Genomic DNA, 12,858 nt, shown 5'->3' with positions numbered 1-12,858 from the left:
CCATTGACCAGCGGGGCATGACCATAAAACATGTCTCTCATATAAATAGAACAACCATTATTCTCAGATTTAAATGAGTAGCCATCTCACATTAAATGAGATCCAGATACAATGTTCATGCTCAAAGCTGGTACTAAATAACAATTATTGAGGTTTAAAACTAATCCCATAGGTAAATGCAGAGGTAGCGTCCCGACGGCGATCACATCGACCTTGGAACCATTCCCGACGCGCATCGTCACCTCGTCCTTCGCCAGTCTCCGTTTATTTCGCAGTTCCTGTTTTGAGTTACAAATATGAGCAACTGCACCGGTATCAAATACCCAGGAGCTACTACGAGCGCTGGTAAGGTACACATCAATAACATGTATATCACATATACCTTTGGTATTGTCGGCCTTCTTTCCCGCTAAGTACATGGGGCAGTTCCGCTTCCAGTGACTGTTTCCCTTGCAATAAAAGCACTCAGTCTCAGGCTTGGGTCCATTCTTTGACTTCTTCCCGGTAGCTTGCTTACCGGGCGCGGCAACTCCATTGCCGTCCTTCTTGAAGTTCTTTTTACCCTTGCCTTTCTTGAACTTAGTGGTTTTATTCACCATCAACACTTGATGTTCCTTTTTGATTTCCACCTCCGCTGATTTCAGCATTGAATATACCTCGGGAATGGTCTTTTCCATCCCCTGCATATTGAATTTCATCACAAAGCTCTTGTAGCTAGGTGGGCGCGACTGAAGGATTCTATCAACGACCGCATCATCCGGGAGATTTACTCCCAGCTGAGACAACCGGTTATGTAGCCCAGACATTTTGAGTATGTGCTCGCTGATAGAACTGTTCTCGTCCATCTTACAACTGTAGAACTTGTCGGAGACTTCATATCTCTCGACCCGGGCGTGAGCTTGGAAAATCATTTTCAGCTCTTGGAACATCTCATATGCTCCGTGTTGCTCAAAACGCTTTTGGAGCCCCGGTTCTAAGCTATAAAGCATGCCGCACTGAACCAGGGAGTAATCATCACTACGTGTCTGCCAAGCGTTCATAACGTCTTATTCTGCAGGGAAAACAGGTGCTTCACCTAGCGGTGCATCAAGGACATATGCTTTCCTGGCAGCTATGAGGATAATCCTCAGGTTACGGATCCAGTCCGTGTAGTTGCCGCCCAGCTTGGTTTTCTCTAGGAACGCATTGAAGTTGAGGGCAACATTAGCGTGGGCCATTTGATCTACAAGACATATTGCAAAGATTTTAGACTATGTTTATGATAATTAAGTTCATCTAATCAAATTATTAATGAACTCCCACTCAGATAGACATCCCTCTAGTCATCTAAGTGATACATGATCTGAGTCAACTAGGCCGTGTCCGATCATCCCGTGAGACGGACTAGTCATCATCGGTGAACATTTTCATGTTGATCGTATCTTCTATACCACTCATGTTCGACCTTTCGGTCTTCCTTGTTCCCAGGCCATGTCTCTACATGCTAGGCTCGTCAAGTCAACCTAAGTGTATTGCGTGTGTAAATCTGGCTTACACCCATTGTATGCGAACGTTAGAACCTATCACACCCGATCATCACGTGGTGCTTCGGAACAACGGACCTTAGCAACGGTGCACAGTTAGGGGGAACACTTTCTTGAAATTATTGCGAGGGATCATCTTATTTATGCTACCGTCGTTCTAAGCAAATAAGATGTAAAACATGATAAACATCACATGTAATCAAATAGTGACATGATATGGCCAATATCATTTTGCTCCTTTTGATCTCCATCTTCGGGGCGCCATGATCATCGTCGTCACCGGCATGACACCATGATCTCCATCATCGTGTCTTCTTGAAGTTGTCTCGTCAATCATTACTTCTACTACTATGGCTAACAGTTAGCGATAAAGTAAAGTAATTACATGACGTTTATGTTGACACGTAGGTCATAAATAAATTAAGACAACTCCTATGGCTCCTGCCGGTTGTCATACTCATCGACATGCAAGTCGTGATTCCTATTACAAGAACATGATCAATCTCATACATCACATATATCATTCATCACATCCTTTTGGCCATATCACATCACACGGCACATGCTACAAAAACAAGTCAGACGTCCTCTAATTGTTGTTGCAAGTTTTTACGTGGCTGCTATAGGTTTCTAGCAAGAACGTTTCTTACCTACGCCAAAACCACAACGTGATATGCCAATTTCTATTTACCCTTCATAAGGACCCTTTTCATCGAATCCGATCCGACTAAAGTGGGAGAGACAGACACCCGCTAGCCACCTTATGCAACTTGTGCATGTCAGTCGGTGGAACCAGTCTCACGTAAGCGTACGTGTAAGGTCGGTCCGGGCCGCTTCATCCCACGATGCCGCCGAATCAAGATAAGACTAGTAACGGCAAGTAAATTGACAAAATCAATGCCCACAACAACTTGTGTTCTACTCGTGCACAGAAACTACGCATATACCTAGCTCATGATGCCAGTGTTGGGGACCGTAGCAGAATTTTAAAATTTTCTATGCATCACCAAGATCAATCTATGGAGTCATCTAGCAACGAGGGAGAGGGGAGTGCATCTACATACCCTTGTAGATCGCGAGCGGAAGCGTTCAAGAGAACGGGGTTGATGGAGTCGTACTCGTCGTGATCCAAATCACCGATGACCGAGCGCCGAACGGACGGCACCTCCGCATTCAACACACGTATGGTTGGGAGAGATGTCTCCTCCTTCTTGATCCAGCAAGGGAAGGAGAGGTTGATGGAGATCCAGCAGCACGACGGCGTGGTGGTGGAAGCAGCGGGATCCCGGCAGGGCTTCGCCAAGCGCAAGCGGGGAGGAGGTGTCACGGGAGGGAGGGAGGCGCTAGGGACTTGGGTGCGGCTTCCCTCCCTCCCCTCCACTAAATAGGGGGCCTGGGGGGGCGCTGGCCCCTATAGATCCCATCTAAGGGGAGGGGGCGGCGGCCTAGGGGTGGCTTGGCCCCCAAGGCAGGTGGAGGCGCCCCCACCCCCTTAGGGTTTCCAACCCTAGGCGCAAGGGAGGCCCAAGGGGGGGGGGCGCACCAGCCCACCAGGGGCTGGTTCCCTTCCCACTTCAACCCATGAGTCCCTCAGGGATAGGTGGCCCCACCCGGTGGACCCCCGGGACCCTTCCGATGGTCCCGGTACAATACCGATGACCCCCGAAACTTTCCCGATGGCCAAAACTGGACTTCCTATATATAAATCTTTACCTCCGGACCATTCCGGAACTCCTCATGACGTCCGAGATCTCATCCGGGACTCCTAACAACTTTCGGGTTACCGCGTACTAATATCTCTACAACCCTAGCGTCACCGAACCTTAAGTGTGTAGACCCTACGGGTTCGGGAACCATGCAGACATGACCGAGACAACTCTCCGGCCAGTAACCAACAGCGGGATATGGATATCCATGTTGGCCCCCACATATTCCACGATGATCTCATCGGATGAACCACGATGTCGAGGATTCAATCAATCCCGTATTCAATTCCCTTTGTCAATCGGTACGTTACTTGCCCGAGATTCGATCGTCGATATGCAAATACCTCGTTCAATCTCGTTTACCGGCAAGTCACTTTACTCGTTCTGTAACACATCATCCCGTGACCAACCCTTAGTCACATTGAGCTCATTACGATGATGTTTTACCGAGTGGGCCCAGAGATACCTCTTCGTCATGCGGAGTGACAAATCCCAGTCTCGATTCGTGCCAACCCAACAAACACTTACGGAGATACCCATAGTGCACCTTTATAGTCACCCAGTTACGTTGTGGCATTTGGCACACCCGAAGTATTCCTACAGTATCCGGGAGTTGCACAATCTCATGGTCTAAGGAAAAGATACTTGACATTAGAAAAGCTCTAGCAGACGAACTACACGATCTTGTGCTATGCTTAAGATTGGGTCTTGTCCATCACATCATTCTTCTAATGATGTGATCCCATTATCAATGGCATCTAATGCCCATAGTCAGGAAGCCATGACTATCTGTTGATCAACGAGCTAGTCAACTAGAGGCTCACTAGGGACATGTTGTGGTCTATATATTCACACAAGTATTACGATTTCCGGATAACACAATTATAGCATGAACAATAGACAATTATGATGAAGAAGGAAATATAATAATAACCATTTTATTATTGCCTCTAGGGCATATTTCCAACAAAAAGTGTCTTGTCATAAGTGGCAATTCGAAAAATTAGAAGCAGTACAATGTAGAAATCAATGCAAGATGCAACCACTATCAAACTGCCATGTTAAAAGCGTCCAATCATGAGTGACTGATGCGGGATACACAACAGCAGTACTTTGATGTAAGAACATGGTATGATAGATAGATGAAGTGTATTCTAGACACAGAAAGCCATGCCATATGCACGTGTATAACATATAAACTCAGCAGGTGCAATTTAATCAAAATAGAAGAAATACAGGCTAGACAACATATGCAACATGAAACCAATTATCACACTGTCAACTTAGAGCAAGCACCTGCGATGGTGGAGTACGGGAGATGAACTCGTCATGTAGACTTGGGACTTCAACTTCATTAGCAGTAGCAGTGGCAAATCTAGAGAGTCTCTGTTTGTGTCGGTGCTGAGGACCACCAACATCCCCTAACTTACTATTTTCCTTCCTATTTTCTGATATTGCCTTATGAAGTCAAAACCACAAGAAGATGAATAAAATTAGCTCTGCATAACTGGTTGATGCATGATACAGACGAACACTACTTTGATGTAAGGCAAGCGCAGGATAGGAGGATGGAATATATACAAAAAAAGACAGTGTTTCATATTAACACGTACGATAGGAGGATGGAATATGTATGAAAAACAGTAGGCGGAAGGCATTTCAACAAAATTAGAAGAAATGAAAGCTAGGCACCATATGAACATGCAACCAATATCACTCTATCAAGTAAAAAGTGTCTCGTCGTAAGTGCCATTTCAAGAAATTAGAAGCAGTACAAGCTAGAAGATAATGCAAGTTGCAACCTACATCACAGTCCCAAGTTAAATGTGTATTATGGGTAAGTGACCGTTGCAGGTATAAGTTGTAAGCTACACAGATGCAATTCAACATAATCAGAAGCAATACAAACTAGACATCATATGGAAAACACAACCACGTATAACAGTTCCAAGTAAGAGCAAGCACCTGTGATGGTGGAGTAGGGGAGATGTGCTCATCATGTACACGTATGTTCTAGAAACAGGAACACGTGTCATATTCACAGGCATTATGTGTAAAGTAAGCAGATGCAATTCAAGTTAGAAGCAATACAAGCTAGACATCATGCGCAACATGCAACCACATATAATAGTGTCAAGTTAGAGCAAGCACATGTGATGGTGGAGTAGGGGAGATGTGCTCATCATCTACACAGCTATGTTGACTGTCCAGCCTTGTGTTGTCTTGCGAATCTTGTTGGGAGGATGGCGGAGTAGAATCTGTAGAGACCCCCTGTTTGAGTTGCTCCGAAGGACCACCATCATCCACTGTTGGACTAATTTCCTTCAGCTGTAATGATTTTGCATTGTGAAGTCAAACCGATAAGAAAAGGAATAAAATTCGCTCTTCAGAACTCATGCATGCATGATACTGACGAACACTATGAAAAACAGGATGGTGTGACACATTCACACCTATGATGTGGTAACTAAGCAGAAGGCATTTCAACAAATTAGAAGCACTGCAATCTAGACACCACATGAAAGATGCAACCAATATCACTCTGCCAAGTTCAAACTGTATGGCGTTTCAACAAATTAGAAGCAGTACATGCTAGAAATCATATGCAAGACACAACCAATATCACAATGGCGACTTAAAAGTGCCTTATCATAAGTGACTGAAACGGGATATGCAAGAGCAGTAGTCTAATGTAGAAACAGGAACACATGTCATATTCACAGGCATTATGTGTAAAGTAAGCAGATGCAATTCAACAAAGTTAGAAGAAATACAAGCTAGACATCATACGCAACATGCAACCACATATAATAGTGCCAAGTTAGAGCAAGCACCTGTGATGGTGGAGTAGGGGAGATGTGCCTATCATCTACACAACTACATTGACTGTCTAGCCTTGCGTTGTCTTGCGAATATTGTTGGGAGGATGGCGGAGTAGAATCTATAGAGAACCTCCGTTTCAGTTGCTCGGAAGGACCACCATCATCCAATGCCTTGCCAATTTCCTTCAGCTTTATTGATTTTGCATTGTGAGGTCATACCGACAAGAAAAAGGAATATCATTCGCTCTTCAGAACTCATTCATGCATGATACTAACGAACACTACTCTGATGAAAGGCAAAGTCATGATACGAGAATGGAATATGTATGAAAAAATGGACGGCTTGACATATTCACACCTATGATGTGGTAACTAACCAGAAGGCACTTCAACAAATTAGAAACATCTGGAAGACACCATATGGAAGGTGCAATCAATATCACTCTGCCAAGTTAAAACTGTCTCGTCATAGGTGGCGTTCATCAAACTAGAAGCAATACATGCTATAAATCATATTCAAGACGTAAACCAATATCACACTGCCAACTTAAAGGTGTCCCATCATAAGTGACTGATGCGGGATACACAAGAAGAGTAGTTTCATGTAAGAACATGGTGTGATAGACAGATATAGTATGTACCAAAAACAGGAAAGCGTGTCATATTCACATGTATCATGTGTAAGCTAAGCAGATGCAGTTTACACTAATTAGGAGCAATACAAGCTAGACACCATATGCAACATGCAACCAGATATCACACTGCCAAGTTAGAGCAAGCACCTTGGAAGGTGGAGTAGGGGAGCGGAGACTTGGACCTTGTAATGCTCTATCAGTACAAGGAGAATCGGTACAGATGCTCCATTTGCGTTACTGCAGAGGACCACCATCATCGCATTCCTCACTCTTTTCCTTCCTCTTTCTTGATTTTGCCTTGTCAATCAAACCCAGAAGAAAAAAGGAATAAAATTTGCTCTTCAAAACTCATTGATGCATGATGCTGACGAACACTACTTTCATGTAAGGCAGCTGCATGATAGGAGGATGGAATGTGTATGAAAAATAGGACGGCGTGACATATTGACATGTATGATGTATAAAGTGTAAACTAAGCACAAGGTGCTTGAACTTGTTAGAATCGATGCAAGCTAGAAACCATATGAAATATGAAACCAATATCACTCTACCAAATTAAAAGGGTGCCCTAACAAATGTATTTGACCAAATTAGAAGCAATACATGGCAACAGGCTAGAAATAATATGCAATATGCAACGAATAAAGGTGACTCATCGTAAGTGATTGATGCAGGATACAGAAGAGAGGTAGTTTCATGTAAGAACAAGGTTAACACATAGATGTAGTGTGTACCAAAAATAGGAAGGCATGTCATATTCATAGGTATAGTGTGTAAACTAAGCAGATGCAATTTACCCTAATTATAAGCATTACAAGCTAGACACCGTATGCAACATGCAACCACATATCACACTGCGAAGTTAGAGCAAGCACCTGTGATGGTGGTGTAGGGGAAGTGTGGTCTTCAGGTATAGAGCTACGCTCAATATCTTCATTTAGGCTTGATGTTTCTTGAGAATCATGTGGAGAGGATGAAATTGCATTCTTTATAAGAGTATTGCGTCTCATATCAACCCACGCGCGTGACTGTCTCATCATTAGCGATAGACGCAAGATACACAAGAATAGTAGTTTGATGTAAGAACATGGTGTGATAGACAGATGTAGTATGTACCAAAAACAGGAAGGCGTGTCATATTCACATGTATAATGTGTAAGCTAAGGAGATGCAATTTAACAAATTAGGAGCATTGATGAGGGATACACAAGAAAAGTAGTTTGATGTAAGAACATGGTTAATAGAAACACGTAGTATGTACCAAAAATAGGAAGGCATGTCATATTCACAGGTATAATGTGTTAACTAGGCAGATGCAATTTATCCTAATTAGAAGCATTACAAGGTAGACACCATATGCAACATGCAACCACATATCACACTGCCAAGTAAGAGCAAGCACCTGTGATGGTGGTGTGGGGGAATTGCGGTAATCAACTAGAGAGCTACGTTGACTATCTTCATTTAGCCTTGCTGTTTCTTGAGAATCATGTGGGGTGGATGACACTACACTCTTTAAACGAGTAGGGCGTCTCACAGTAACCCACTCGGGTGACTGTCTCATCATAAGTGATTGATGAGGGATACAAAAGAGCATTAGTTTGATGTACGAACATGGTTAATAGACATATGTAGTATGTATCAAAAATAGGAGGGCATGTCATTATCAAAGGTATAATGTGTAAAGTAAGCAGATGCAATTTAACCAAATTGGAAGCAATACAAGCTAGACACCATATGCAACATGCAACCACATTTGACAGCGCGAAGTTAAAGCAAAGCACCTGGGGTGGTTGTGTGTGGCAATTGAGACCATCAACTGCAGAGCTACGTTTACTGTCTCCAACTGCTGACACTACACACATTAGAGCGCTGAAACGCTTAGTGCTTATCTTCGAATTACACTGGAGCGACTTCTGTCTTTTCTTTTCTGCATTCATCAACACTACATCAGAGTTTGAAATACCCATGCATAAAAAACAATAGTGTGAGTATGGGTGAAGTGTGTGCACAATTAGTACAGTGTAAAGGTAGCAGATAGCAGGTTGGTGAGAAATAAATGATGGGAGACATATGATAGCTCTACAACATGCATGGCACACTAAATTACTACATGATTCTATGAAAATAACAGTCGAATGAAAGCAAATAGGTCAGTCCATTTTTCTGCACTGTCCGATGTACAAAGAACGGGCAGATCGCCTTCATCTACCTCCAGCCAGTCGGTGTTGACGATCTTCCTCGAAACGCCAGCGACCATTGGCCCAGTATTCCTCCCATGCTTGCGCCCTCCCCTCGACCTCACCGCACCGCCGTGCTTGGCACCGCCCCACTCGGCCATCCATTCAAACCCCGCCGACCTCCAGATTGGGTGCAAGCAGCTCCTGCACCCCACGCCCCTATGATAGACACCGATGCGCCACTTCCCCGGGGAACAGGCGGACTAGGTGCTCCGCGCGCCTGATCGGGTGCTGCTTCTTTTAATTGCGGCTCGAATGAGCCTGAATTGAAATCCAGGAGGGCTACTGACCTCTAGCAAAGGTGAAATAGTAAAAGGGAGGAAACCTTGTGCATTTAGTATCACGAAGAAGATGCAGTAAGAAGCGCTCAACTAGTTTCTTTCATGGGATGAATACGGTGTGAGCGGAGACGTAAGATTTGCACGAATAAGGGAAGAGGAGTACCTCTTTCTGCTGGCAATGTTGTGTCCTCCTTCTGTTTTTCCAACGATCTTCTTGTTGTTCGCTGGAAACCAGAAGTTGTGGAGGACGGTGCAGCCTTGGACGAACCCACGGCCAAGTTGTTGAGTGTGGTGCGGTGGCCGTCTGTCGGCGGCGGGGAAGCAGATCCGAGGCGGCGAACGACAGCGTAGCGGGAACAGCTCCGGTGTAGTGGACGGTTGCGATAGTGGAGCCACAGCAGTGAGGCGCAGGACGACATGGTCGGAGTGGTTCTGGTACAGCGCACGTCGGCGTCGGTGTCGTGGAGGCAGCTCTGCCTCGGCTTCAGCTGCTAAGTCCTTGAGGATGTTGCCGTTGCGGTTGCGTTGGACGACGATGTCGGGGTACCGGCTCCGACGTGATGGAGGAGGGCGGCGGTGGATTGGCCGCTATGGGGTGGAGGACAGAGGAGGCCGGGGTTTCGCGGCTGGTGGAGAGGGCGTTTTCGCGCCCACGGAGTATGAATGGGGAAACGAGGGAGGCGGGGAACTAAGGGGGAACAATGTTTTGGTTTGAGACACGCTTGTTTGAAATTTGGGGAAAGTTCCAAACTTTGCCCCCATCTAAAATTTTGGACATATTGCGGGTTGGGGGTAGGACAGTCATGTCAGGTGTCCCAAATGTGGGCGGGATAGATTTTGGCCGAGCGCATGGGTAGGTGCCCACGGCATATGAATGCTTCTCAGAGGCGGTTGAGACTGGCGTCTTGGTGAAGTTACAAACCTACCCCGGTTTAGACCTTTGGACATCGGGCCGATAGGCTACACGGGCCAGAGTCAGGATAGTAATTTACTACCACCAAAACATTAGTCTTGCGCGGTTTCGGGTGACCAGAGGCCTATTTGGCGCTTCGTTCAATATTTGGGAGCAGAAGCATTAACATTTTCGGTTCTCTTGAATTGAACTTTCAGGATTTGTCAAACTTCACAAATATTTACTCTTGAAAATCCTAAAGCTACAATTATTTTGGAATGGAGGGGGTACATTTGAATATACATTGTACACGAGTATATATTAAAAAATATGCAACTTACCTCAGTTCATGCATGGTTCCAGATATAATCTCCTTGGTTCCAAAAAAAAGTTAGATATGCGTATGAATATATATAGCATGTTCAAACTCACAACAAAGATTGATGCCCCCTTTTACATCTGATTTACAAATGCCTTTATCTCGGGTTCAAATAGATGAATGCACTTCCTATGAATTCGAATCTTCGAAACCCCCTTTATGTTGAATTCGACATGTATTCTATTTCGTAGCTAGCAATTTGGAATGTATCCATGCAAGTGACAAATGTATAAAGTGCTTCACACTAACAACATGGAGTGCACTAATTAATGTTTATATATGAATTGCAAAAGCATCCATTGCCTGTATTTCAAACCGCTCTCACTCTATGGATCGATAATAGGAAATAAACACATGCACATGCTAGAATTCAATAGAATATGGGTGTCTGATAGACCGATTTTCGTCCATACGCAATTTGCAAAATTCATGATCTCATCCAAAAATAATAATGCCATTTATATTTTAATTTAATGCGTAGAACCGCCTTTTACACATAGATGCACTATGCCTCGCCCCGTTCTCACAAACGTGTTATATATCTCTCTATCTAACGCATAAGTGCACACACTTTATATGCATCGGCATTTCTCTTTCACACATGCTCACAATCTCTCTCAGGGTGTCGGGGTGTCTCACGCACATGCTCTCTCTGTTTCTCTCTCTCTCTTTCTGACTAATATGTACCACCCTTTTCACTAATCTCAGTTGGAAAACACTATTTCTCTCACATGCATATGTACACATGCACAGTCTCTACTAGCCCTCTATACGCACATATATGTGCCTACGTGTCTCCCGCACGCACATTATCTTTAGGCCTCTCTCGCACACATTGCCCCCCCCGACACACCTCTCTCTTAGTAGTTGGCAGATATGATTTCATCATATCATTCGGTAGGATATCCCTGGCTGTTAGGCTGGATGGTAATACGAGGCAAAGTTTTACCCTAGTTCGGATCGGACCCTTGCAGTTGAAGAAAGAGCCTACTCCTTGTACTGTATATTAGTGATAGGGGTGTGTACAAAGTACACGTGAATACCAGGCATTGTGCGTGTGTGTATACTATCGACTAACTAGCCCCCAATCTTGTATAACATACTAAGGGCCTAGGGTTACAAATCATATATAGTCGGCTTATCACCAGTGGGGATAGAGTCCTCCGCGACTCTGGTAGCTTCGTGTTGTACACCGAGTCCTCCACATGGGTCTTCGTATAACACGTCTCGGTCCAACCTATATGTGGCACAGGATGGAACCGACCCATGAGTCTTCATGTTGACCCACCACAACTAGAAATGATGTGCCCACCATACCACACACGCAATCGGCCACTAAGAAAATAAGCATATACAATATTACAACGGTATCTAGCTCACGATACGTCTCCATATTTTGTTGATGACACCGACGGACTTTGCATTTGATGCGTGCTTCGTATTTTGTTGATGACACTTATGGTCATTGTATTTGAAGCAAAAGCACGATATGGTCACTGGACTTCAGAATAAGCTCATCAAAGTCACCACATACATTTTGTCGTGCTAACCAACATGTGGTTGGATGGTTAGAGGACAGTGGTTTCTCGAGCCCATCAAGGTTAAAGTCCCGGTGCTCGCATTTATCTTGTGTTAATTTCAGTATTTTCCGGCGATGTACGTTCAGTGGGAGGAGACGTTCCACTCGACTACGAGGCACCTATGGTGACTTCGTAAAATCTCAAGATCATATATGCTGGCCCACTCTCTCGAAGGTGCTCATAGGGGTAGGGTTCGCATGTGTGCGCTTATAGCGGTGAGTGCTTGCGCGTATATATGAGCCCTTGCGTCTGTACCATGTTAAACAAATACATATCATGATTATACGGTCACTGGCTCACCCGTACAACTCCATATTTTGTTGATGACACAATCAATTGACTAGTCAAACATTCCATGCAGCGCAACTAGTGTTGCACCATCGGGGTGCGTAACCGTGGGGCCCACCTGTCAGCCCGTATATGAAAGAAAGAAATGGTAGTTTGAGTCTGTACTATGTTAATAAAATAGGAGTACATTTTAGGGTGATCATACGGTCACTGGCTCACCATACAGCTCCGTAACTTGTTGATAACACGATCAATTGACCAGTCAAACGGTCCACATTCAGCAGCGCACATTACCATAGGGCCCACCCATCAGCGCATATATGAAGGACATAAATGGTAATAAATTAGTGGTTGGTGGGTATTTGAAGTCGTGAGACCTCTGGTTGGCAGTTACCGGCGGTTGGGGGGTGTTCATTGGACGGTGGGGTGGGGATCCCCGGAGAAAATGCTCGGTGGGGGGGGCTAGAGGGATGGCCGGTGCGGCGGCGGACCGGTGGTGGGGAGTGGTTTCG

Source organism: Triticum dicoccoides, chromosome 2A (genome assembly GCF_002162155.2).
Source record: "Triticum dicoccoides isolate Atlit2015 ecotype Zavitan chromosome 2A, WEW_v2.0, whole genome shotgun sequence".
NCBI classification, from domain to species: domain Eukaryota; kingdom Viridiplantae; phylum Streptophyta; class Magnoliopsida; order Poales; family Poaceae; genus Triticum; species Triticum dicoccoides.
This window is presented reverse-complemented; position numbering follows the sequence as displayed.